The sequence below is a fragment of the Cavia porcellus genome, unplaced genomic scaffold (genome assembly GCF_034190915.1).
Source record: "Cavia porcellus strain 051 isolate PalLab524CR breed Dunkin Hartley unplaced genomic scaffold, mCavPor4.1 scaffold_28, whole genome shotgun sequence".
In the NCBI taxonomy this organism is placed as follows: Eukaryota; Metazoa; Chordata; class Mammalia; order Rodentia; family Caviidae; genus Cavia; species Cavia porcellus.
In genome coordinates, this window is record NW_026947511.1 from 45569834 (window position 1) to 45584713 (window position 14880).

The 14880-nt window shown below is 43.5% G+C and overlaps 1 protein-coding gene across 2 annotated transcripts in view; it reads left to right on the forward strand.

The window, feature by feature from the left end:
• The first annotated feature begins 3710 nt into the window (after positions 1 to 3710).
• Fkbp5 (FKBP prolyl isomerase 5) overlaps positions 3711 to 14880 on the forward strand; it is a 98312-nt gene continuing 87142 nt past the window's right edge. The window contains exon 1 of one of the 2 annotated variants that reach the window (XM_003473897.5): positions 3711 to 3868. The gene's annotated coding sequence lies outside the window, so the exon portion shown is untranslated. The remainder of the gene's footprint in view (positions 3869 to 14880) is intronic. The other variant, XM_063239001.1, reaches the window with a different exon arrangement.

Here is a 14880-nt window from a genome sequence, read left to right on the forward strand (position 1 = left end):
CATCTAGTGTCTTCACAACTAAGTATAATGGAGCTGTGGGTTTCCATAGATGTCCTCAGGCCAAAGATCACTGCATTTTTTTTTTTTGTTATGTTTTGTTTTTATTTTTATTTTTATTTTCTTTTTTCCGGTACCAGGGATCGAACTCACAACCGCCTGCTTGCAAGGCAGGTGCTTATGCCACTGAGCTAAATTCCCAGCCCCCTGTTTTTATTTTTTTGGTACCAGAAATAGAACTCATGACCTTGCACTTACCAGGTAAGTGCTTGAGCCACTGAGCTAAATCCCTGGCCCTACCGCCTGTGTTGTAAATAAAGTTTTAATGAAACACATCTATCCCATTCATTCATTTACGTACAGTAATGGCTGCTTTGTGTTATAATGGCCGAATGGAACAAATGTGACAGACAGCCTCTGTCCTATTTTCCTTTTAAGAAAAAGTCTGCCAACGTCTGTTTTAAGCCACTGGATTTTAGGATACCCTATGTAGAAAGAGGAAATAAAACAGAAGAAAGAGCCAGTAGCTAAAACGGAAAGTGGGGGTCGGAAACAGACCATGAAGCAGCCTTGCCTCACAATATTTAAGGAAATCCAAGGGTGGCAATGTAAGCAACGGCAGAGCAGATTGTGAAAAGCAGCAAATAAGCACGCTAGAACTAAAAAAAGAGTAATCGAAGGGCGCTCAGTGGATGGCGGGGCTCCATGGCACACACCTGCAATTCCAGCTACGCAGGAAGCTGAGACAGGAGGGTTGCAAGTTCATGACCAGCTGAGGGAATTTAGGGAGACTGTGTCTCCAAAATAAGAAATGAAAAACAGCTGAAGATATAGGCCAGCACTCCTTGGGTTCAATTTCCAGTACTGAAAATAAACAAAATTGAAAAGCCAATTTATGAACTGAAAACTAGAAAAAATTTAGAACAAATCACAAAACAAAAAATAGAAAACACAGAAGAAAGAGATGACGTGAGGTTAACTGTGTGTTTCAACTGGAGCCCCAGGGAGAAAAAGAGAGAGAAAGGGGACAGAAACAGTATTTGAACACATAATAACAGAGCATTGTCCAAAACTGATGAAAAACTATTCAAAAGGCGAAATGACAGCTAGTCAACTACATGTGTTCTAGTTTTTCAAACGGTGCTTCCTTGCTGTGCAAAGCTGCCTTTGAAAGGATTCTGAAACAGGCTGGGGGTAGCCGCATAGTAGGGCTGAGTTCAAGTACAAGCTCGGTCACTAGCTGAGTGACCTGCCCGGGGTTGTTCCGTTTCCTCTATCAATAAATGAAAACATAAAGTAAAGCTGCCCATCTCAGGTTACCACTGTGAGAATCAAGCCTCACAATGAGACAAGTGAGAACAAACCTAGTGAATGCCAAGGCTTTCAAAAGTCATAGTTTGCGTCCTATCACAAGCATGCCTAGGGACACTCAGTGACAGGCAGGACTGGCTATAGCATTTGCGGGGGCCAGCAGAAGAGGAAATTCAGGGTCCCTTGAAAAATTACTGAGTGTTACAACATGACTAGCAGAGAATCAACCCAACCATAGGGTTTTAATTTGGGGCTCTTGTATAACTGCAGGGGCCACACACCCATGAAGCCAGGCTTGAAGACTAGGCTCTTTGAAAAGCGGCTCCCTGGTTTAGAAAAGAGAGCTCAGCCCATACCCAGCCTCCGCTGCCAAGGCCCCCAATCTCTGTGTCCGAAGGGCAGTTATGCTTAGGGGAGACTCAAGCACCTGTGCTTCCAAATGCCCAGGAGCGCAATGGTGAGATCAGAGTGCTTTGCTGGGGAAGCGGTGGGCTGGCCAGTCTGTCATCGGAATAGTGGAACTGACTGTTCCTTGCAGACTCTGACCTAGACCAAAAAAAAAAAAAAAAAAGCCTAGCAGCTGTATCTACGGGGCTGCTGTTTGCTGTGGTGTGTTACAACACAACCTGGCAGCCTCCCGGGCTTGTCTTCCTCCTGGAAAAGCCAGGTCCTAGAACACATGACACATTCACACAGTCCTGCAGATTTGCCCACCCTCCTGCTTGCTGTTCTCTCAATTACTAGACTTCAGCTCCCACTGTTTTTGCTCAGGATGCCCTCCGCACCCTGCCTCCACATCCCTCCTTCCGGCAAACACACACTCCTTTAAGGTGGTTCTCTGTTACCTCTTCAGGAAGCCCTCCCTGCCTCTCACAGGGAGAGCCAATTCTTCCCTCTGTGGGGCCCTCCACCGTGCCCCTTGCAGACATCTGTCACAATCCCTGGAACCCAGGAGCACTGAAATGTGATGTGGATGTCTCCTGTTCCCCAGGGTGAAGCCCTTGAAGGACCAACATAAAATCTGCTCACCTGCACAGCATTGTGCTTAGTACTTGTGTTTAGTAAGCATCCTAGACTGTAGAGTTCTGATCACCAGTGTTATTAATGCACAAATAAATCATGTCAGTGACTGCCTAGAACCTGGTAAGGGGGAGGCTTCCAGGAGAAACTGAAGACAAATGACAGACAGGGCTCCTGCCTACAAACAATGGCTCAGCATTGGCTTACTTGACTTTTTTGCAGCTACCAACTCTGTTTATTGTTTTCTTTTTTTTTGTCTTTTTCGTTTTTATCGGTACCAGGGATCAAACTCACGACTGCCTGCTTGCAAGGCAGGCGCTTATGCCACTGAGCTAAATCCCCAACCCCCAACTCTGTTTACTGTTTGAGACAGGGTCTCACTATGTGACCAAGGCTGGTCTTGAACTCACCATCCTCCTGCCTTTTGCCTCAGCCTCCTCCAAGTGTTGGGATTGCTTTCCAGGCTCAGACCTCATCTCTTGCAGGCGAGGAATGAATAAGTCAACACTACCTGGCATGGTGACGTCTACAAGAGGCTCTTCATCAATGCTTGAATGTGAACGAGTGCAAAACACAAATCTGGAACCAGGAGACATGAGTTCTAATCCAACTAGGCGACTTCAGGTTTCCAGAGGTAACTCGGGTCCCACAGGTTACTACGCAGCTAGGGAACTCCAGGTTTGTCTCCTTAAAACAGAAGGGGATGACCTTGAGATTCCTGAGGCTGGGTGCAGTCCTGAGAGGCCCCTGGTGGTCAGGGAGTCTGCTCAGCAGCCTGACTCTTTGGAGGTGGGCCACGGGAGAAGACGCCCCTTTTTAAGGTACCTTCTTGCCTTAAACACCTAAGATTTCACGTTTGAAAGGTAAAGTCAAGCACAAGCACGGTCTTCACAGTCCTTGGGTGTCCATAAGGAGGTGCTATGTGCCAACCTGATTCTAGAGGCAGGATTTCCCCCGCCACAGAGCAGTTTGACTTCCAGGAGTCGCTGCCTCGGGCCAGCCTGGCCTGCGCCCTCCAGCCTCAGGGCAGGCCTGCGGTCAGCAAGGAGGAGCAGAGCGTTCGTGGGGACAGTGAAGTAGTCGTAACTAGCTCGCGAAGACACTGGTTTCCCCGGAGGTGAGGGATGATGAGCGAGGGCGTTGGTCAGCGTCCTCCATCCTTCCTCTAGGGCCCCCACAAAGGGCAAGGGCCAGACACGTGGGCTAGTGTGGGGAAGCGGAGATGCAAATGACTTGGGGGCGGGGCTTTATTTGCATGAACGGCGCGCGGCCACCAATCCAGTCCGGCAGAGCGGCAGCCCGCGCGCGTTTTGGGGGCGGACTGACAGCCCCAGGGCCCTATGGGAGGCGGGTCCTGCGGCCGGCGGGGGCGGGACGACGCCGGGCGCTGCCCCGGGGATTCGGGCCGGCTCGCGGGCCCTGCCAGTCTCTGGCGGAGGTGTCCGGCGCGCGGGCGGCCTGCTGGGCGGGCTGAGGGGAGAGCGGGGCGCGCGCAGGCGAGGCGAAGAGAGACGGAGCCGGCGAGCCACCGCGGCCACAGGTACCGGCGCCATGGCCGCGGGGCTGGGGCGGGCGGGCGGCCGCGGTGCCCCGAATTCCGCGCCTCGCGGTCCCGCCGCCTCCCGCAGCCCCTCAAGCCCGGGAGCGGGGCGTCGGGGCCGGGGGTCCGGGGCAGCCCCGAGGGGACGCGCGCGGTAGGCCCAGCGCCGGCGCGGGGTCCGCGGGCCCTCCCGCCCCGCCGCGCGCCCCCTGACGGGCCGAGGCCGGCGGCGCTCGCTCCTTCTCTGGGCTTTTGTTTCCCGCCCGCCCGGTGACTGGGCGGCGACCCCCGACCCGCCCGCGGCCGCCCCGCTGAGGAGGCGGCGGGACCCTCGGAGGAGGGAGCGGGCGGCGTCCGGGCAGCCGCGCCCGCGCGGGAGCGAAACTTGGCCGTCCGGCCGGGCGGCTGCGGGTCCCGGCGTCGGGGCCGGGCGATGGCGCGGCGCGCACCTGGTGGTGGCCGGGGAGGGCGAGGATAACGGAGCGCCCGCCGGGCCGGGCCGGCCGCCTCCCCCCTCCCCGGGGTCCTCTCCGCCGCCGCTGGGTGTGGAAGGGCGTTCCCCGCTTCACCTGCCGCCCGGGACCGGTCGCCGCCCTCGGCCACTTGCTGAGGGTGTAAGTGCGGCGCCGCTCTAACAGGTGATCTGTGTCGTGCTGGTGCCCACGCCAAGCCGGTTAAAAGTTATTTCGGGGTCCTCATTCGCGGCAGGCCTGGGACACTCAGAACTCCTCCTCCCTCCCTGTGGATGGGCTAAAAAGGCGTGCTGCATTGCAAAGACCAATATTGCAAAAAAAAGAAAACAAAAATGTGAGGATGAAGGTTGCTTTTTTTCCTCCTTCTTTCCTCTCTATGCACAAGCCAGCGAAAGGGAACATTTTGGTCTCGTTTTTAAAAACCAGTGGTGGCGAAAGCACATTAAGGAACAAGTTGTAAGTGGAGAATGCAGGACTCTCGATATCCTTTCCTTGGTGCGGGTCAGGACAGTGTGTACAGAGGTTGGCCGCCATTCAGTAAATTCTGCATGGAGCCGTCTGAGCTCGTGGTTTTGGATTTACTTTTCAAGAGTGTGTTTTCCAGTGGAATAAGGCTTAGCAATTGAATGAGAGCTTTCTGTGCCTCTCTGAGGCCAGGCAGGAGTGTTTATTTTCATTGTCTTTGCAGTTTGTTAGATTGTAGACCAGGGGAAAGTTAAGGCATATTGAGGTTGAGGATTTTTAATAGTCTGGGTTGAGTTCTGTCTCCCTCCCTGTAGCAGAGTTGTTTTAGAGAATTATTGTAAGCACTTCTCTTGGTGTATTCTAGTGGGAATGATTATTATTTTTTTTTTTTTCAAACTTTCACTTACCATTTTTCTCTTGGTTCTTTCCCAGCTGATGTTTGACTAACATTCTTCAATTATGACCCTGACCAATTAAGGGATCCTATAGGAACGTATAATTTTTTTTTTTTTTATCGGTACCAGGGATTGAACTCACGACTGCCTGCTTGCGAGGCAGGCCCTTATCCCTCTGAGCTAACTCCCCAGCCCGGAACAGTATAAATTTTAAAAATATTTTTAAACGGAGATTATTTATCATTTGTGAGAAATACTTCATATAATTTACTCACATTTTCTAATGCATCTTGTTTAATAGCCTCATTGAGTAGGATTTATACTTTGACATACTAGCTTAACTTCTTAAGAACAAAGTTAATTTTGTTTTAATTATGCTAATTTAATAATATTTAATTGAACAGTCATTTAACTTATCTAGCTATTTAAAGTTAGTTAATAGTTGTGGTTTTTTGAGATTTTAAGATTATATTTGTAAATTATTGTACTTCACTAAAACAATAGGCTTATATGAGGTATTTATCGTTCTAATATTTAACAAAACTAAGTGTGTTTCTCAATTTTTTTGTACCAGGATCTTGTGCTTATGCTGCTTAGCTATATTCTTGGCCTGTTCCTTGATTTTTGCCTTTTTTCTTTTTCTTTTTTTCTTTTCTTTTTATCGGTACCGGGGATCGAACTCACGACCTGCCTGCTTGCAAGGCAGGTGCTTATGCCGCTGAGCTAAATCCCCAGCCCCTGTTCCTTGATTTTTAATTTTTCTTTATTATGGGAATTTTGGGTGCATTTATTTTTTAGAATTTAATTTTAATCAGTTCAATATGAAAAACTTAGAACAATGGATTAGGCAACTAATTAAATCTTCAATTTTCTGTTTATTCTTGCATTGAAAGAGTGCATTTTGGATTTTTAAAAATTTTCTAAAGGCTTCTCAGCTTAGGATGAATTAGTATCGAGAAGTTTTTTTTAAATTATTATTTTATTTTGAAGAGAAAAAAAAAAGAGCTGATCGTGGTGGTACAGCCCATAGTCTCAGCACTTGGGAGACTGAGGCAGGATGGATGTAAATTAGAGACCAGCCTGGGCTACAAACTGACTTCAAGGCCGGTTCAAACTGCATAGTGAAACCCTTTCTCAAGAACAAAAACAAAAAAAGACATCCTTTTAGTTACATCTGTAGAAGAGGTTATTGCTATCAAAAGCTGAGGGGTTTTCTGTTTTTGTTTTATTTTTTTGTTTTTTGCCACAGCATTTTGCTACATAGTGTAAACTGGCTTTGAACTCATTGTGTAGCACAGGCAGGTCTCAGACTTACAGTGATCCTCCTGCCTCTACCTACCAACTGCTAGGATTACAGGCATGTACCACTATGACCAATTAAATTGGCTTGTAATGGCAGATTGGTTGAACAATGACTCTTCCTTATGTGGAATAGGTTTTTCTGTGTAGGTAGTTATAAGTGACCTTATAAGAATGGGTTTTCACTGTTTTGGTGAATTTAATTGCCTTTTGGTGTACAGGAGTGCATTAGTTTAAATACTGCTACTCGGGCCAGGGATTTAGCTCATGGCATAAGTGCCTGCCTTGCAGGTGCATGGTTGTGAGTTCAATCCCCAGAACCAAAACAAACAAACAAACAAAAAAATACTGCTACTCATACTAGAGGGTTTATAATCATCCTATGATGATGCTTAAATATATATAAATTAAATCATAGTTTGTGATTTAATATATAGAAGTATTCACATAAATTATGTCAAATATTTGTTTATAGAAATGCATTTTTATATATGTGTGTGTATATATATATATACTTCTTTTGTTTTGTTGTACTTATTTTGGTTTTATGAGACAACATCTCTGTAGTTCAGGCTGATCTTGAACTCACTATGTAGCCCAGCCTGGCCTCAAACTCAAGGGATCCTCCTGCCTCAGCCTCCCAAGCGCTGGGATTATAGATGTCTTTCACCACACCTGGCAACATTTTAAATACTTTAAGTAGAAGAGTGTTTTCTAATTAAAAGCTCATCCTGAAATTCAGTTTTTAGATGTTTTAATTACTGGTTTTTGTCCACTTGTGGTAGACCATATCATAAAATATCAACCACATTTTGGTTTCAAAATTAAGCATATGTTGATTTTCACATCTACACAATTGCAATTGGGACATTTAAGGCAGTTACCCTTAGGTGTGGCCCTTTTTGAGTGTGAGGGCTGGTATGGTAGTGCATTTGATTTTCCTTTTTGCTTTTTATTTTTATTTATTCATATATATTTTTGGTACCAGGAATCGAACTTAGGACCTTGCACTTGCCAGACAGGCGCTGTGTTGCTGAGCTACATCTACAGCTGATATTCTTTTCTTTTTGTAATGCTGTGGATTGAACCCAGGACCCCATGCATACTAGGCAAGTGCTTAAATGCCAAGCTATACCTGCAATCATTCTTGTGGACAGGCTATCCAGGAGGAACATTTTGGTCTCATTTATTTTATTTTCTGTCTTCTTTTGACAGGCTTGTACTATGGAGTTCAGGCTGGCCTTGATCTCATTTTGTAGCCCAGGCTGGCCTGAAACTCGCAGCAGTTGTCCTGCCTCAGCCTGCCAAGTGCTGGGATTATAAGTGTGTGCCCAGCCTGGTCTCATTTTAAAAGATTGGTTTGTTGAAGTGGTGGTAAAAGCATAGCAAATAAATATTTTTCAATGAGTAAAATTACAAAAAACAAGGACTTCAGTTAAAATAGCTGGATCCAAAGGTTGATCAAATGCTTTTCATTAAAAATGTTAGTATTGCTTTATTAGGTAGTTACATGCATTTGTATCTGGCATTAATAATATCCTCCATAAAAAATAATATCCTCTGTAGACCTCTAATATTTTTCACAGTATCCTAAAGAAGAATCCATATTGTACATATTTTGGCACAAATTCTGTAATTTATACTGAACAGTTACATGTCTACATTTTACAATTTTGAACCTATTTGAGCTAACAGTAATTAGATTTCACTTCATTATTTGATACTTCTAAATTTTTCTACAGTGCATCTTGGTGTTGTTTTCGTTTTGCTTTTGTGGTGTGGAGACTGAAACCTGGGGTTTGTGCACTCTGCTGCTGAGTTCCACCCCCAACCCCACCCTTCTTTGCTTTTTTTTTTCTCTTTCTTTGCTTTTGTTACATTCCTTTCTGCAGCACTGCAAGTCTAATCCAGGGTCTCAGGCAAGCTCCTGATCCTACCCTCAGTCCTACTGCATTTTAACATTATAGCCTTCCCAGGTACAAAGATACTAAATCTGCATGTGTGAGACTGTGAGCAAGGGTAAGTACATCACATAACTATTTTAAAACAATAACCGTATGATTTAACTTGTAAATAAGATATTTATTAACTGAATAAAGGAATCCTGCAAATAAGAGTTTGATTTGTGAGTGTGTGTGTGTGTGTGTGTGTGTGTGTGTGTAGTACTGGGGTATCAAACCCATGGCCTCACAGATGCCAGGCAAACACTGTACCATTGTTAAGCCTAGTCAAATTGAAACCATTTATTTATTTATTTATTTTGTCCTTTGAGACAAGGTCTTGATATGCGCTTCAGGCTGGCCTTGGACTCACTTTGTATCCTAGGCTGGTTGTGAACTTGCAATGATCCTCTTACCTCAGCCTCCTGAGTGCTGGGATTACAGAAGTGTGCCATCATGCCCATAATTTATTATAGGACATTTGTATTAATAGTTTAGCTAATAGATTACTAAGAGTATTTTAATAATATTTAAATACTTATATTTCAGTACACAAAATACTTTGTTTCTCTTACAGTTTGTTATGAGAGTTGATTTGTTTTGGGTTAATCTGGTTGTTACCAGGAGGCCTTTAGAAAACACTTGGCTAATGAGAGTCAAAGACCACCAGAGGGAGTGTGGGGTGTGCCTACATATTTGAGGTACTTGTGTTTTACCTTTGATCTGGAAGCAAAACACTTAAAAATTGAATACATTTTTATTTCAGCTCTTCAGAATGATCAGAAAAAACATGTTTGAAAGTTAGGGAATGTTGCTGGGTTTTTTTGTACTGGAGATCGAACTCATGACCTCACATTTACCGGGCAAGCGCTTTAGCCACTGAACTAATTCCCCAGCTCCTGAATGTAGCTGTTTGAAGCTGTCATTTTGTAGTATGAATCAAAACTATCTCCTCTGGTAAAGAAAGGTACATCTGGGGCTGGGGGTTTAGCTCAGTGGCATAAGCACCTGCCTTGCAAGCAGGCGGTCGTGAGTTCGATCCCTGGTACTGATTTTAAAAAAAAGGTACATCTATTAGAAAAAAAGAAAATGGCATATTTTCAGAGTGAAATAATGGATTAAGCAAACAGTCACATATCTGTGAACATCAGGAAATATCAGAATATTATGTTTTTTGATATAGGTTCAGAATGGCCTAGAGATCTATGTATCTTAGGCTGGCCTGAAGTCAATCCTCCTGCCTCACCCTCCCTAGTGATAGGATTACAATTTGGTGCAGTAGTCTGCTTCAGTCTTGGCAATCTATAGATGATGTTAGACAGAATCCCTTGGAAATGGCCATCTGGTTGTCAAAAATGGGTGTGACTCTCAGGTCTATCTTAATTTCCTATCTCTGGAAATTAAAGGACCTCCTTTGTTTTGTTGTCATGTGAAATTTACAAAGTAGAATTTGAGAGTTAAAATGTTGCTAGCGCAACTGTTACTTTTTTTTTTTTTTTTTCTTTTTTTCACTACTATACTAAGGAGGAAACTGTTACTTTTTGAAATGGATAAAACATCTTGGAGATTGAATTTATCAAAATATATTCTGAATGAGCATGGGATGTTTTTTATCCATATTACATATTAACCAGTGAAATTATTTCCATGTTTGATTTTTTTGAAAAATTAAGACAATAAAAGTCTTACAATCTTAATACATATTTTGAGTTTTGTCTCTAGCATAAAAATTATATAGTGAATGGTAATGGATGGTTTTGAAATTCCTGGTTTTGGAGGAGGTATTATAAGAAGAAAGTGTTTTCATTGAATATAACAGGATAATTTACATAGAGAGAAATTTATTTCTCTTTTGAATTGTTTATGTCTTTCTCTTTTGAATCTTTTTTTTTTTTTTTTTTTTTTTGTCTTTTTGTTTTTTATCGGTACTGGGGATCGAACTCACGACTGCCTGCTTGCAAGGCAGGTGCTTATGCTGCTGAGCTAAATCCCCAGCCCCTCTCTTTTGGATCTTGAGTAAGACAAATGTACAGTATTGAGAAAGCTGGAATGGTCATCTGTCCTATCTTAGATTTTTCATTATGATATCTTTGTTGGTCCTAGGTTGACTTCTTATAATTATTCAAGTTCACACACTTGGAAGTGTAAGTACCAGGTATCTGTTTTTTGCACTGTGTAATGTATGCACATGTGGTTGATATGCCTCCATATAAACATATACACACACAGCATCAGTAGGCCCTTACTTCCCAGGCTTATTTATATGAAAACCCTGTTTCTTTTCAGTGGAATCTTGCTACACCAAGAATGAAATACACGTGGGTGAGAAACTGGTATAAAGTGTTCATAGCAGTTTCCTCACAATAGCAACGGACTACTGAGTCACACAAAATGACTTTTGGAAATACTGTTCAGAGTAGGAGAAACCAGGCATAGATGAGTGTGTACTGTACAATGCCATTTATGATGAATACAAGAACAGGCAAAACTAAGGTGTGATGATAGAAATCAGGACAGAGGTTGCCTCTGGGTAGAGTTGTGATTGCCCAGAAAAGGGTGCCAGAGAATTTGCTGGGGTAATGGAACTATCGGTAGCTTCATCTGGGCATTGGAAATTCAAGTGTACTCTGTTTGGGTAACTTTATTTTCCATATCATTTTTAACTTAGAGAAAAATGCAAAACTAGCACAAGCAACTTCTGTGTCCCTGTAGTGAGACTCACTAACTGTATGCAGTTGTTCTGACTTACTAGAGTGAATAAAGTCTGTGTATCGTACAGTATGCAAACCTTCAGTAAAGGAAGAAAGCTAAAACATGTTTAAGATGAGGAGAATGATCTCATCAGAAGAAAGTGAAATACTGCATCGGTGGTGGGGCCTGTCTTTTGTTCGATGCACAGTTACGTGGCTTTTCACCAGACTTTCCTGACAAGTGTCGGTTGGAAAAAACAGGGTCCTGAAAATGACTGGGGACAGGACCCCCAGAAAGGCAAGCCTGCATCACTTTGTTATCCTGCGCGTGGCCCCTGGGAAATAAGGCCAATATCCTAGCATTGGGTTTTTGGGAATGGAAGGTAATGTTGCCCCTGTTACAAGAGTTGCACACCTAGTGTGCTAAGCCTTGCACAGACATATACCATTTCTATGGTTCTGGAACTTACTTGGCGAGGAGGTGGAGGGAAACTAATCTGGTTGCCATTTTTGGGTGGCACTGTTTATCACAGGGGGAAAGGTTTTGGCTTGCAAACTGCATAAACTATTCATAATTTCCAAGTGGTGAATGTGCCACTCTCTTGATTTTAATGCAGCATAGCCTCAGTAGAGTGATTTTATTTAGGTTAAAATCTATTTAAACTGTAGTTTAAGCACTGAATTTGTTTCTAAAAATCAACTTTTCCTCTATTTTTTTTCATAAAATTTTTGCTTGAAAAATCTCATTATTATTAACAACACAAGATCTTGCTATGTAGCTCAGTTGCCCCTCAACATGCTTATATTGCTTATATTGAGATCCTGCTGCCTCAGCCTTCTAAGTAATGGGATTATGTATATGTGCTACCATGTCTGGCTGTGTTTTAATATGTGCTTATTAAATTACAATTAGATATAGTTTATGAATATTGATTCATTTTTTAAAGAATCATATCAGAAAAGCATTTACTCTGGTATTTTTTTGCTAAGGTAGAAGATGTATGAAGTAATTAGAAGGCTAATTGTATGCATCAACATACAATCATTGATATTTAAACATTTTGCCTTTATTATTGAGAACCATACCTTATATGGCCTACGTATTTTTCAACATAAACATAAGTTCAGTAGGCCTGATGTGGTGGTGCACACCTGTAATCCCAGTACTCAGGAGGCTGAGGCAGGAGGATTGCTAGAAGTTTGAGATCAATTTGGGCTACAGAGTTCAAGGCCAGCCTGAACTGCACAGCAAAATCCTGTCTTAAAAAGACAAAACAAAAACAAAACGTAAATTCATTGAGAAGAAAAATGACAGATGTCTTAAGACCAACAGAGATCAAAGGACTTTTTTGATTTAATGAGCAAATTCACATTCCTGTGAAATGACAGACTAAATCTTGTCTGTCTTCCATACCCTGCAATTTATTGGTTGGTGAATTATTTGAAAGTATTTGTCTTCTGGAATTGTATTTTGAATTGCCATCCTCAACTGGATAGAATGCAAACACCTGTAGGGAGCCTTTTTTTATTATGACAGCTCCCCACATGTACAGCAGTGGCGAGCAGATTATGAAGAACCTCCTTGTCATGCTGTCTGGATTCATTAAGGAGCCTCCACATGCACATTCCGCAGGTTCATACATTTTCGGCATCTTGGTGGAAGTGCCTTTCTTTTTTTTTGGGAGGGGTTGTACTAGAGGTTGAACTCAGGTCTTTTGCACTGAACCACACCCCCATATTTTTAATTTTTTATTTTTGAGAGTGGATCTTGCAGAGTCACTAAGTTGCTCTGGCCAGGCTCAAACTTGTGATCTTCCTGCGTAGACTGCTGGGATCAAGCCAGGGAGTACCATTCCCAGTTTAAAGTACTTTTTAAACCGTGAGGTTATCACAAATACTACACACTCACAGTAGCACTGGCATACACGATTTTTCTTTTCTTTATTTTTCGAAAAATTTGTTATTAACTTAAAATAATTATTTTACTTCAGAGACTTGATTTTAGACAAACAGTAATTATGAAATTATTTTTGTTTTCAACTGTTTTTTTGTTTTTGGTCCCGGGGATTGACCTCACAACCCTGAGGTTGCCAAGCAGGCACTTACACCGCTGAGCTAAATCCCCAGCCCTGTTTCCAACTTCTTTTTTTTAATTTTTTTTTTTTTTTGTCTTTTTCATTTTTATCGGTACCAGGGATCGAACTCACGACCACCTGCTTGCAAGGCAGGTACTTATGCCTCTGAGCTAAATCTCCAGCCCCTGTTTCCAACTTCTTAATGTCAGTTGATAGCCTGCGGGGAAAAAAAGATTTTAAGCTTCTTGTTAGAATAAATTAGTCCCAATGCTTCAGCATCTCTGTGGAAGTCAGGCCCTTGGCTGGGCGGCGCCGAGGAACGCAGTTGTCCACGCGCTCTTCTGTTGGCCTAGCTCCCACAGCTTCATCATTACTCCGCAGTGCGCAGTGCCGCTCCTCTCAGGCCCAGGTCTACGCTGCTGTCTGTCTAGGCTTGAGGTCTACGATTTCCCCCTGTGTCTTGAAACAAAGTGTATTTAAATAGCTTCTGTGGCAGCTGGACACCCATCTTATCCTTCCTTCCCAGCTTCCCTCTTGAGCTGTTATTAATGACTCTATTATTTCTGATCATTGTTTTTCTCCTACATTGCTTCCTAAGCTAAACAGTTCCCATAGTGTTTCTTTTTATCTTTTTGTCCCTTTCCTTCCACTATACTTGTCTTAATGTGATTATTGTGTTGAAGCAAGAAATTATCATTGATCTGCAGTGAACTTCATACATATCAAAATTAAGATATGTTCCTCAAGTAAATTAGGATGCTACCTTTTCTTCTAGAAAAGGCTTCCATCAGCCTCATAGGCCAGGCACATAGTTTTTTTGGGGGGGGGGGCTTTTTCCTTTTTATCAGCACCAGGGATCGAACTCACGACTACCTGCTTGCAAGGCAGGCGCTTATGCCGCTGAGCTAAATCCCCAGCCCCAGACACATAGTTTTTAAGGCCTAGGTACTATATTTATATGCAGGTGATATGGCAGATCGCCAAATGAAAGGGTTGCTGGCCCAGGCCAGATACTGTAGCTGGTAAAGCCAAGGAGCTCCTATCTCCCCCCACCCTTAGAAATTACCTCTGGCGCCAAACTAAGACCAACGGGCTACCTGTGCATCCCTAATGCCCCTTAGGTTCCACCCCAGGCCGAGGCTACTTATGTGCCTCACTCCACGTGTTCCACGGAGAGATCGCCAGCCCCGAGGTGGAGATGCCACGTCCCAGGGGGTCGGGGGTGTCTCTCCCCGCATTCCCAAAATAAAGGTTACTTATATTTTATACTTCTTATCTTTTCAGCCGCCGCCAGTCTTCTTCCTCTTCTCCCCTCCACAGTTCTATCACCAAATCTATTTTATATCTTTATTCTATTTTATTTGATTTTGTGGCTCATCATCTGGCGGGCTGGTGGCTGGCAGGGCCACAGTTTATCAACAGGTTTGAACAGCAGACTGTTTTAGACCACAGGTGTGGCCCAGGACAACTTCCTGCAAGTCCCAAATATCTACAGATACTCTGCAGTGGGAGAGCTTCCGAGCTGTGTGTACGTAGCACATGCTCAAGGCCAACGTTTCTGTGGCTTCTTCCGTTTTCTGAACACTCTGCTTCTGTCTCCTGACCCATGCATCCCAGCTAAATCTGCTCCTGTTGAAACTCTGTCTTTGCTGAGAGTGACGTGGTGCCTAGTCCC